Source organism: Canis lupus, chromosome 18, assembly GCF_003254725.2.
Source record: "Canis lupus dingo isolate Sandy chromosome 18, ASM325472v2, whole genome shotgun sequence".
Classification (NCBI taxonomy): domain Eukaryota; kingdom Metazoa; phylum Chordata; class Mammalia; order Carnivora; family Canidae; genus Canis; species Canis lupus.
In genome coordinates this window covers 20,670,128-20,682,706 of record NC_064260.1, presented here as the reverse complement: position 1 = coordinate 20,682,706, position 12,579 = coordinate 20,670,128, and the positions used below count along the sequence as shown (strand labels likewise).

General features: G+C 37.4%; 1 pseudogene; it reads left to right on the top strand.

The window, feature by feature from the left end:
• Positions 1-4,182: 4,182 nt before the first annotated feature.
• LOC112661355 (zinc finger CCCH domain-containing protein 14-like) lies at positions 4,183-6,798 on the top strand (annotated as a pseudogene).
• The last annotated feature ends 5,781 nt before the right edge of the window (positions 6,799-12,579 follow it).

Here is a 12,579-nt window from a genome sequence, read left to right as displayed (position 1 = left end):
GTTGAAGGAATTTCCTAAGAACAGGATCCCAAACAGGATCTCTCACTCCGCCAGGGGGGCAGCGGCCATGCAATTCTTACTTCAAGAGAGCACTGGTCCATAGCTAGCTTTCTTTCTTTTCTTACTATCTTACTTATGCTCCTCCCAGATTCCTTATGGATATTTACCAGGTGATAAAAACTCATTCTAACAGAATATTTATTTTTTTCTATGTCAGTAATTTAGATCAGGAACTTAGCTTTCAATACTGAAAATATCTCTTATCATGCAACTTAAGAGCCCTTTTTTTCAATACTGTTCTGTCTTCTTTGAATTCATAAGTGTATTTTGAAATTTAGGACACAAGAACTTAGTTCTCATTTTTTTTTCTTGTTGTATCTTTCCTTTCCTGAGGCAGATACTTAAACTACTCTTACTCTCGTTGAAATGGGGAGAAGGGTCATGTGGGGAAAAAATCAAATTAAAAACACATTGGTGAATACTTCAAAATATCTTTCCCGATAGACTTCAAAGCTCTAATTTTAAAGAATTTGAAAATTATCTCTATAGTTATCTCCAGACATCTTATATAAAAGCCACTTAGTGGTCTCTTCCTTTCAAAAGAGCTTGGGAGTTCTGGTACAAATTCTAAGAAACCTAAAGACTCATAACTTCTCCTCTGACTTTTAAGAGGTAGGAGGAAAAGTAAAAATACATGCGAGTTGCCAGAAGCTTGTGGTTCTGGTCTCAACTCTGCCAATGTCTAGTTTTGCTGCCAAGGACTAATCACTCAAATCTTAACTTCGTTTGTAAAATACCCAACTAACATTTCTGGATCATCATCTATAGGATGGACACTTAGGATGCTTGCTTAGTTATCACAATTTTAGCATAGTCAGAAAGTTTAAGTAACTTCTCTAAGATCTTAGAGGAATTAACAGGCAAAATTGTGACCAAAGGAAGTTATGTATTATCCCAAAATAGTTTTTCATAATATCTAAAATCCCCTCTAGGCCAAAATACTCTGTAATTCTAAGTGGGATTTGGCAGAAAAGGCCCAGAAATTTTGTTAGGCTCAAAAAAAATGTCATATGCACATGTGTCTATATATGTGTGTATATATACTATGATTTATTGAAAAATACTATCTTTGGATAACAAAACTGGATGCTTGCTAGCAAATAGTCTCCCAGAGGTCTTCTTTGCACTCATTTTGATACAGTACCTGTACATTATCATGTTTTTAAAAAACCTTACAACACACGAAGTTTACTAACCTCTCCACCATTTGTTAATCACGTTCATTTTCCTAGTGGTGGTTGTCATGAACTGAATGGGGTAGAATTTATCTCTAGCTATCTCCTCCAGGGCTAACATTCACATTAGACAATGTGTAATGTTTTTTCACAGCTGTCAGGCTGACATCAACAGTGAAATATATAAATTAATACTTAAAAGCTAACATGATTTTTGCATTATAAAAATGTCATTTTTAAAAAGGACAGTATACAATGATAAACAATGCAGGGGCCTGTGTTGGAAATTAAATAACATAAAGACTTTTTCTAGTTCCCTTGGAGAATATATTGATTAAGTGAACTATATTATGTTTGCCTTTACACTGAAATACTGGGTTGATTTACAAATTTAATGATTTTTTTTTCCAGAACCTCTGAATGATGACTTGTAGCCTGATTGATATTTGGTAAGGTATAGCACATAATTTAATTTCCTTAAACTGAGAGCTTAGAGCTTTGGTACTTTGCATCTGGAAACTGATATTCTTTTTTTATTTAAGTGATAGGGGTGAAAAGTTTAGTTGTGAGTTCTGTCAAAGATAACTCTTTTAAGACTCATGAATCCTCTACCTTGTGATTTATTTTTTCAAGCCCATTTTCTTTCTTTTCTTTTCTTTTTAAAGCAATATTTTCTCATTTTTCTATTTTCACTGATACAGTCTAAAATATAATAATGAAAGGAGCCATGAGTCTAGAGTAATACTGGAGAACCCTAACAAAAGCCCATTCCTCTAACGACACATAAACTTTAAAAAGCACTAGGCATTATAACATCTTTAGGTTTATAAGAAATTTGTCTTCACACTGAAAAAAGATTATGAGGGCATAGCCCCTAATTTCAAAAAGCCTGATTTCCAGTCTCCTTTTAGGTTTCTTCCTCTGGTGCAGTGGTTCTCAAACTTGGCTGCACATTGGAATCACTTTGGGAGTTTTAAAAATGAGTCCTATAGCCAGAGATTCTGATATAATAGAGCGTTGCCTGGGCACCTGAATCAATAAAACTCCTGCAGGTGATTTTAATGTGGAGCCAAGACTGAGAATCACAGACTAGTGGGTCTTTGTAAATTCTCGAGACGTGCTGTCTCGTGTGTATGGGCTGCTGACTCTGCTGCCCTTCCCGGATGGCTGCCTCATTATCCTTTTGCTTTAGGTAATAAAGCAGATGTTACATTCAAGGCAGTGGTGCTCTGTTCTGAGTTGCACCTGATTTTCTGTTTAAGATATAGCTTATGCATGATTGGTACTCAAGTCTACAGCATCATTTTGCCCTGGGCATCCCAATAGACTCATAACCTGTCAGCTGCTGTGCACACGTTACATGTGTTCCTGGCTTCATTGCAGCCTCCACCCAGGCTAGAAGGTTGGTACTAGATGTCCTGGCAAATCAGTAGAAAAGATTAGATTTGCTAACTATTTTTGTCCTCCTTATTGATGTATCAAGCACAAACCTGGAGGACCCATCTCCTAATGCTCATTCATAGGGGAAAAAGGATATCCCTTCTCGTCTAAGGCTTATACAGAGTCAGAAAGAAGGATTTAATACAGTTAATAGCACTAGAGATAGAAATAGGAAAGAAAGAAAGGGTGAGAAAAGTGAAGCTGCTAATTTTCTCTGGGCCTTTGAAACTCATTGCTGGGAAGATTTGTTAAATAATAAGAATAGTATCAAGAATAATAACTATGGCAAAACAAAAAGTACTTCAATCCACCTTTGGATTCTGGAAAAAACAAATAAAATTAATTCCTTACTAACCCGGTATATAGCAATTTGGAGGGTTTGGCCAAATTGAAAAGAAGGAAAAATTAAAAGATGTGTGGCAAATAAACTTAGCTAAGGCATGCTAAGTTGCCTGCATGACATGAACTCTGGAGACTGAAAAGTTGGTTTTGAGACCTCCAAAGGACAGTGTGATTGACCTCAGAGCAAAGGTTGGAGATAGGTAGTTGAGCCCAAGTCCATAGCTGGCAAGAACTAAGAGGAAACTACATCAAGAGGAAAGAAATGTCCAGTACCCCCCAGTATCATTGCCTGAGCAGCATGAATAAACTAGGAGCTCATGCACCATGGACTTCCGCAAAAGAGACCACCTCTGCTTACAGGAAAGAACCAGTGTGCAACAGATAGCTCGGACCCAGGGTTCAGCATGAATGTCCCTTCCCCTAACTCGACTAAGAGAGCGAGTACCTCCACTCCTTCAGGAATACATTCAGATACCACTTAAGATCAAGGATGGGAAGAACTGAGTAATTTTATGCAAGATAAACTGAAAGGATTGTTGAAATGGTGTGATTCTGAGTAAGCTTTTGGAGCATTATGTATTTCTCTGCTTTTCAAATAGCAGCTGTGTATGTACCCAGAAGGATTAGATTAATAGTGTTTGTGTCTGCTTTTCTCTTTTAAAAAACCCCACACATCATGTTTCCTCTGCATACAGTCATATTGTATCAGAGTGGAGACATATTGGGGCACCTGGTGTACAGTCGGCTGACTGTCAGACTCTTGGTTTCAGCTCAGGTCCGGATCCCAGGGTGGTGAGATCCAGCCCTGAGTCAGCTCACACGGTAGAGTCTGCTTAAGACTCTCTCCCTCTCATCAGCCCCTTCCCACCTTTCTTGCTCTTTCTCAAATAAATAAATATTTTTTAAAAGATGGAGACATACTGAGAAGACAGAACCATTAAACAGTAGGGACACATGGCAACAGTATCTGCTGTTGCTGTCTGGATATCACTTCTTATTTTCTTTCTCCTATAACGTCACCCTCTCCTTTTCCATCAGCTCTTTCACAATAGCTTTTAAACGTGTGCAAACATCTCCCACCATAAACCATTAAGCAAAATACATAAGAAGATGAAACATACAGCCTTCCCCAACTGCATATTTTCAGCTATTACTCTGTTTCCAGATGTATTGGTCCAAACTTACTGTTTATGCTAGATTTTCCACCATCACCCTAAAAATATTTTTACTGGGGCTGGTGGGGCTAAGTCATGCAGAGCGTGTGGCCTGGAACAGTGCTGGCAGCTGGCAGCTTTGGCAGCACACCTGCGGGCTGGGGAGCCAGCTGGGCTCTGGGCAAGCTAAGCGCAGAGCAATGCTGAGCCCACCACCCGCTCCCCAGGGAGCCACGGAAATCCGCACCAAGATCAGTCACAAGACCTCAAGGGCTATCAAGGGGAAATTGCAATATCTTCTGTTGGTGAAGAACCTCCTGATTATTGGTGATGGTGGCCAACAGGAAAAGTCAGGACCAAATGATGGGACGTATCCCTGTTTCTAGGGAACAACACAATTCAGTTCACTGTATGGCTTCAGAAACATGATTTAGATAAACATTGCTCTGTTACAATTGATCCTTGTAGCCTAAAGTCTTTTTTTTTTTTTTTTTTTTTTGCCTAAAGTCTTCTGATAGCAACATCTTTGATAATATCATGTCTTCAAACAAGAGCAGTTTCAGTCAGGGCGATGAGAGAAGGCATGAAGCTGCAGTGCTGCCTCTTGCGATTGCTAGCACTAGACCTGAAAAATAGTTTCAGGGTCTCTACTAGTTCACAGGAGCAGAAAACCACTACTGTCAGACAGATTCAGGAGGATGGAGCTGCAACCCGATTAATGTCAACTGAGAAGCCTCTGAGGAGCCATTCGCCTCTGAAGATGTGATTGATATTAAGCCAGAACCAGATGATCTCACTGATGAAGACCTCACTTTTGTGCAGGAGAATCCCTTATCTCAGAAAAAAAAAAAACCTAGAGTGGAACTTGCATATGGTTCTTCTTGCCCTTCTATTGAAATTTATCAACCAGCTGCAAGTCCAAATGCAGACAGTGGTGCTCATTTAAACAGGTGCAATCTTAGCAGCAGCAGTATCCGTGCAGTCAAGCAACCTGATAAACAGAACAGGCAGGTACATGAAACAGGACGTGTGTGTGAAATGGGAGCAGCTTAACAGCTTAGAAAAGACTTGGAGTCCCTTCTTCAGAAACAACTCCGAAAAAAATGAGTATTGAGGAAGAAAACTTTTGGAAGAGAAAGTTGCCTATGGGGTAAGTTCAATTGTTAAAGTAAAAAATTCAATTATGGTAGAGAAGAAGAGAAGGAAGATGATGATTGTGGGTCTCATACAGGAAGCATTTCCAGCAGCGTGTCAGTGTCAGCAAAGCCTGGAAGGAGATCTTCACTTCCAGCTTCTAAACCAGCTGACAAGCATCTAATTGTGAAGGCTATATCTGAAGTTCAAGAATCTGTAACAAAAGCACCTATTCTATAGTCTCACAGAACAGACATTTCCAGTTGCTCCAAGAACTTGAACTCATCAAGAAGGATTGCCGGCAGAAATAGTCCAGGGGCAAAGCCCCCAGAATAAGTCCCTCCGTTAAAGAAAAGCAAACAAAGGGAGATAATATAAAAAAAGGCCAAGGAACAACAGTGGCAGCTGTTACTGAAAACTGACCAAATAATGACAGAAACTCTGCAAATCAGACAAGATTACTATGACATGGGATCCATGGTCCATGAGACACAAGATCATTCTGAAGAAGCCAAAGCTGTCTGAGGAAATAGTAGTGGCACCAAACCAAGAACCAAGGATAAAGACTGCAGATACCCTTTGGGGACTCTCGGGACACCTTATGCAGATGAGATCTTGCAAAACCTGCAAGTCCCAAGGTTACAGTGACACTGGATTATGTCCCCAGCTCTGCAGGGTACATGGCAGATCAAGAGGAGGACATGGGTTTTGAAGGCCTGAAACCTGTAAACCAAAGTACAGCCTCTAACAAGGGACTCAGGGGTCTCCTCTACCCACAGCAGTTGCAGTGACGAGAAGGCAGCTTGAAGAGCCAAATAGGGGCAGCCCCCGTGGCCCAGGTTTAGCGCTGCCTTCAGCCCAGGGCCTGATCTTGGAGACCTGGGATCGGGTCCCACGTAGGGCTCCCTGCATGGAGCCTGCTTTTCCCTCTGCCTGTGTCTCTGCCTTCTCTCTCTCTCTCTCTCTCTCTCTCTCTCTGTGTGTCTCATAAATAAATTAAAAAATCTTAAAAAAAAAAAAAAGCCAAATGGTAGATTTTCAGATGCTGAGATGAGTGAACTGAACATGGTCCAGAAACCAGAAAACTTTTGGAGCATTGCAAGTACTAGCCTGCCTATAAAAATGGGGATGAGTGTGCTTACCATCATCCTGTTTCACCTTGCAAAGCCTCTCCTGATTGTCAATTTGCTGAAAAAAAATGTTTCTTCACTCATCCAAATTGTAAATATGATGTAAAACATACCAAGTCAGATTGTCTCTTTACTCATATGAGTAGAATAATTCCAGTACTGCCTCCAAAACCAGCAGTTGCAATACCAGCACCACCTCCTAGCAGTCAACTGTGATTTCCCTACGTTTAGGAAAATGGAACGTCCCTTCTACCACCCAAAACACTGCAGAAGTACAGGACCAGACTGCACATTTTATCATCCCACCATTATGGGGGCACTACAACATGCCTTGTATGGATTCGACCTCACACCAGTGAATGACACTCAGTCCTACTGGGCTGAAGATTGTGGAATGTCCATCTACTGACAAAAAATGTTCTGCAGAACTTGTCAAATCTTTGAAACTTAAAATATATTGTTTTCATAATATTAAGTTTATTGTCTATCTGGTGTCTGATTTTTCTATTTATAAAGTGGTTTTAACATTGGGTGCTTTTTTGTTTTGACTATGAAAAGACTGTTTAAGAATCCTTATAAATTCAGGGCTTCCAGGATTTCTAATTGATTCCATCCATTTACATGGCTTTAACTATCTCTTGTATATTTTAATGATGGAAATTAATATCCTCAGCTTCATTCTGAGTGCCAGAAATATTTATGCTAATAATGACTACTTATTCAAATAATGACTACCTTTACCACTCAGACTCAATGTACCTAGAAAGAAATTATCTTCTGGAAAGCCACAGCTCCAAAGAGTGCTGGTGCCACCTCTATCTTCTTGCTAGTCTTATATTGGAGTCGTATCTTACTTTTCTTTAACAGCCTCTCCCACTCACTTACTTGTTCCATATTGTTCAAAAGGAGGAGGGTGTGGGGATGCTGGGTGGCTCAGTCAGTTAAGCAACTGGCTCTTATTTAGTTCAGGTCATAATCTCAGGTCTTGAGATCAAGTTCCAAGCCCCTCAGCTTGAGGCTTGATCTCTTTCCTTCTCCTTCTGTCCCCTACACTCACTCCTGCTCATGTGCATGCACTCTCTCTCTCTCAAAAAAAAAAAAAAATAAATAAAATAAAAATAAAAAAACCTCATATCCAGGATACCAACATTTTTAAATAGCCTAGGGTGTGATCCTGAAGTCCATGGATCAAGTCCCACATCGAGCCTCCTGCGTGGAGCCTGCTTCTCCTTCTGCCCGTGTCTCTGCCTCTCTCTCTCTTTCATGAATAAATAATATCTTAAAAAAAAAGAAAAAATCTGCACAGAATGGTCAGAACACAACCTAGTAATCACCCTGTATGCCCTAATTATGTGATTTTGAAAACTTAGTAGATACATCTAAAAAATGGTGATAACATTTACATAATCATCATACCAAATAGTAAAAAATATATATATATATGATTTGTATGCACATTAGAACTAGAAGTTAAGATATTTTACCATATAATAAATTAACGTAATTTTATACAAAATTAAATAGGGATCCTTGTTAATTAAAGTAGTGGAAAATATTGTTCAAATTTTAAACATACTTAAGGTATATTTTTAATTCACTACATTAACACAGGGTTTGAATGAGCAAAATACATACTTTATTATACACTATGTTTTTAATGACCACAAATAAGTTTATAATAAGATTATGATACACACATGCTAGTTTCACAAGCATAACATGGATATTTAGCCAGAACTGAAAAGCAACTGCTCTAAAATTATAATTTAATCTTTTCCCATAAGAAGAATTTACTGTCTCGTTGATGTAATTTTATTTTTCCAGTAGAAATTCTTTACCGAAAGACCATTCTGTAAAGTAAACACACAGTAACCTGATGACGGTATGTTCATGATGATTGGGAACCAATCACTGTCTCTAGTAAACCTGGCTACACCACAAGCTAGTCATAAATTTGAACAAATGAAGTAATCTCTGTCTTATTTTCCTCATATGCATCACAGGAATCAAAATAGTACCTAATTTATACTGTTGTTGAATAATACCTAAAATAAAATATGTAAATGGCCCAGTAGCTGGCAAAGAGTTAACTCTTAACAAATGTTAACTATAGATAGCTGGATACATCAAAATTCATAATTTTTTAGTAGAGATAAAGCTTAATTAGATGACTAAAGATAATTGAGAGGATCAATTTATGCCATTGGACTTTTGGATTTAATCTGTGTAATTCCTAACTTCAATTCTATTTCTCTAACCCATTATAAATGAAACTACAAAAAGATTTCATTTTCATTAACAGTACAAGTGAGGCAACATGATAGAGCATAAAGAATATGGAATTGCTCATATACTGGGCCTAAATCCTAAATGTAATACTTACTAATTGTAATGCTATAGAAGTCATTTAAAATTTCTGAAGTCATTTAAGACTTCAATCTCTTTCTCATAAAATAGAATGAAAATAAATCTCGTATTATCTTATAGAGATATTTAAGGTTTAATAAGAAATACGTATGAGAGAATATGTCATTGTTATTACTTACAGTTTTTCATGAAAATGAAAGCTCAGTAAATATATATAAAGTCAATCCTAATTTCAAAGTCCTTGAAGTGTCTTTATGAATTAGCTTTTTAAATAAAAATTATAATTTTATATGTAGCTAGTTAATTTACCTGAATAAAATATTTCTAGTTGTGTGGTTTGTTCAAGAAATTACTGAAGAAAAATTCTACAGTATAAAATTTTACAAAAAACATTCAGAAATATGGAGTGTTTAAAATGATGAAGGATGCATATAATTTATGTTATTCTGAAACAAAGTTTTACCTAATTACAGATGTCATAACTTTCAATTTAGATTTAAAAGAAAAAAATCATTGTTTTAGTAAATAACTAAAATTTGAAATTTTTATAAGGAAAAATCTAAGATATAAATTTACAAGAGTCACTTCACATGTATGTCATACACAGTCATTGATTTATTTGTTCTAATTTACTGAATGCAAAATCAATTTATTTGAGAGAGAGAGCATGCAAGCACAAGGAGGGAGAGAGGAAGAGGGAAAGAAGCAGGCTCCCCACTGAACAGGGAGCCTGATGTGGGGCTGGATAGGATCCTAGGCCCCTGGGATCATGACCTGAGCTTAAACTGACTAAGACACCTAGGAGCCCTAGGCAACTATTTTTTAATGGCTTAGGGTAGATACATGAAAATATACCTTCAATAAAATAAGTGCCAACTTATTTTTACTCTGATTAAAATGAGTGTTTCAGAGGACTTCTGTTATTTGAAATATTTGAAAACTCAAATCTGAATTATTATTGAGAAACAGAAAACATTCTCCCATAACATCCATAAGTGCTTTTAACATTTTCAATCTTAATTTCAAGTAGGTGGGAATGTTGAGCTAGAAAATAAAAGTAGACCACCACAGGTCAGCCATGAATCCTAATAGACTTCATATTTCTTTAATCCTTTGATAAAGGAAATGTTGGTATGGAGTCAACTATTTGCAAGAGCAAGTTCAGTACCTCCCCAAGACAACGTGCTTGATTGTGCCCTAAAGCCTCCAAGTTTTCCCTTCTTGTTTAAATTTCACGTATTCATATATTCACTCATTCATCCAATAAGTACTTCTTAAGCATTAACATATGTGAGGAAGTGTTCTAGGTTCTGAGGATACAGAGGTAAATAAGACATAAAATTTGCTCTAAAGTCATTACAAGGATTTTTAAAATATAACTACGTTGCAATAGTATGATATGAAAGAATCACATTACAAAATAATGTACACAGTGATCATATCTAACTGAGGTGAAGACTGAGGTGAAGATAAAGGCAGGACAATCATAATTCATCACCCGACTGGAACAGCTATTCCAGAACAATGACTGGAGGAAGCCAAAATTTATCGTCACCCTATTTAAAGGAGAATAGGATTATACGGGGAAGACAGAAGAGGAATGGCTAAGAAAGACTGAAGAATGAACCCAATCCACTTCAAAAAGGACGAAGACTATTCCTTACCTGAACAATCATCAGTTGCATATAATACCGAGTGCTCATCCCATCACGTGCCCTCCTTAATGCCCATCACCCAGTTACCCCATCCCTCCACCCACTTCCTTACCAACAACTTTCAGTTTGTTTCCTAGAGTTAAGAGTCTTTCATGGTTTGGAGAGATTGAATTTTATGGTATTGTTTACAAACAGGACAGAAGAGCCTCTACTTTCTTCTAGTTACTGACCTAACAAGCGTCTCTGAGAACTCTGAAGCTATGTCTTATATGCCATTTGAGGCCATGCTGTCTGATGCTATTGCTAAGTTGTGATGTTGGACACTCTGTAGCTGTGCATACAGAGGACACAGTACAATCCGGATTTGCCTCAGGTTTTGCCACATATCTGGGAAATCACATTTTGAAAACATTATATTTTACATTTGCTTTCCCTCTCAGATATAACCTAGAATAAACTCAATTTTACTATGGAAAAATAAAGAAGAAAAATGTATCCTTAATCAAAGAATGGAAACCTCTTTGGAATCTAGAGAAATAAAATAAATGGCAATATTGTTTGTTCTGTTAGCATCCGCCTTTAGCTTCTATGCTAATTTTTATTTTTTTATTTTTTTAAAGGTTTTATTTATATATTAATGAAAGAGAGGCAGAGACACAGGCATAGAGAACACAATGCGGGCCTCGATTCCAGGACCCTGGGACTACGACCTGAGCCAAAGGCAGATGCTCAACCACTGAGCCAGGTGACCCATATGCTAATTTTTAATTTTAAAGTCATAAAAGTATGTGGTGATTTACTTTACAGAATTTGGGGGGAAATAAATCTAAAGTTAATAAAATAATGTATTTGATGAGATGATCAAAATGAGTTACCACTCAATCATAATGGAGTTTTATATTCAAAGTTGAGGATGGTCAAGTTCTTTTTCCCACCTTAGAGCATCCATACACTCCAACAAAGCACAAAAAGAACGTTAGCTGCAAGTAAGTGCTGCACATTACTTCCATTTATATTGTAAGGGATGCTAGCCAATTGTATGGCACACCTAGTCACAAAGGAGACTGAGAAAAGAAGTCTGGTTGTATGACCAGGACTAAGAGGAAAGAGTGCTACAGGAGGCTGTTTCAGTAATTATGGAGTAAGAAACAGCACACTTTGACTAAGATGGGTAGGAATAAATAAATGAAAAATATTTGGGAAGATTAATTTGTCGGGCTTGGTAATTTAGTTCAATATAAAAGTGAAAATTAAAGGAAAGACATTGAGACTTAGAGGTTGCAAATATGGCTAGATATTAGATTTAGAATCTTATTAATCTTTTTTTTTTTAAGATTTATTTATTTATTCATTCAGAGAGCGCGAGAGAGAGGCAGAGACACAGGCAGAGGGAGAAGCAGTCTCCATGCAGGAAGCCCGATGCAGGACTCGATCCCCGGTCTCCAGGATCACACCCCAGGCTGCAGGCAGCACCAAACTGCTGCACCACCGGGGCTGCCCTAGAATCTTATTAATCAATAGCAACTCCCGAGCAAAAGTCTAAGACCACTTTGGGCAGAGATACAACACACACATATACACATATTTTTACATGATGGGTGTGTATTCGGTTTTAAAAAGAAAATTGTTATGGAAAATTATTTTGGTTCAGGATATTAAAGAATAGATGCATTAGTAATTCACGTCTAATATAGTTGACAATGTTCTCTAAGTTATTGTGTTCAAATCCCTTAAAACTAATGCAAAGGTTGAACTTATTCCTTACAGTTCAGGTAAGTATGCAGTAAGTAAATCATAAGTGAACCTTGAAATCTTGAATTACAAGGTTTATATACCTAAGTAACTGTATCTTAAATGAGAACACACCTTAAATTTAACTCTAAAAATATTTTGGCAAAGCTACTTTCAGCAATATTATCTCTGGCAAACCACATTTAACTTCAAACTCACAAACCTCATCTTTGGCAGGATATACTTCAGCTAACCACCTCTCCATGAGAAATTTAACCTCTGGTAGTATTTATGCAATCTAAAATTTATAACTTCATCTTCAGGGAATTGATTTGTAAGACACCATGGAAATCCTTTACTGAACGAGTAAATAATGACAGAAGTGGAAACA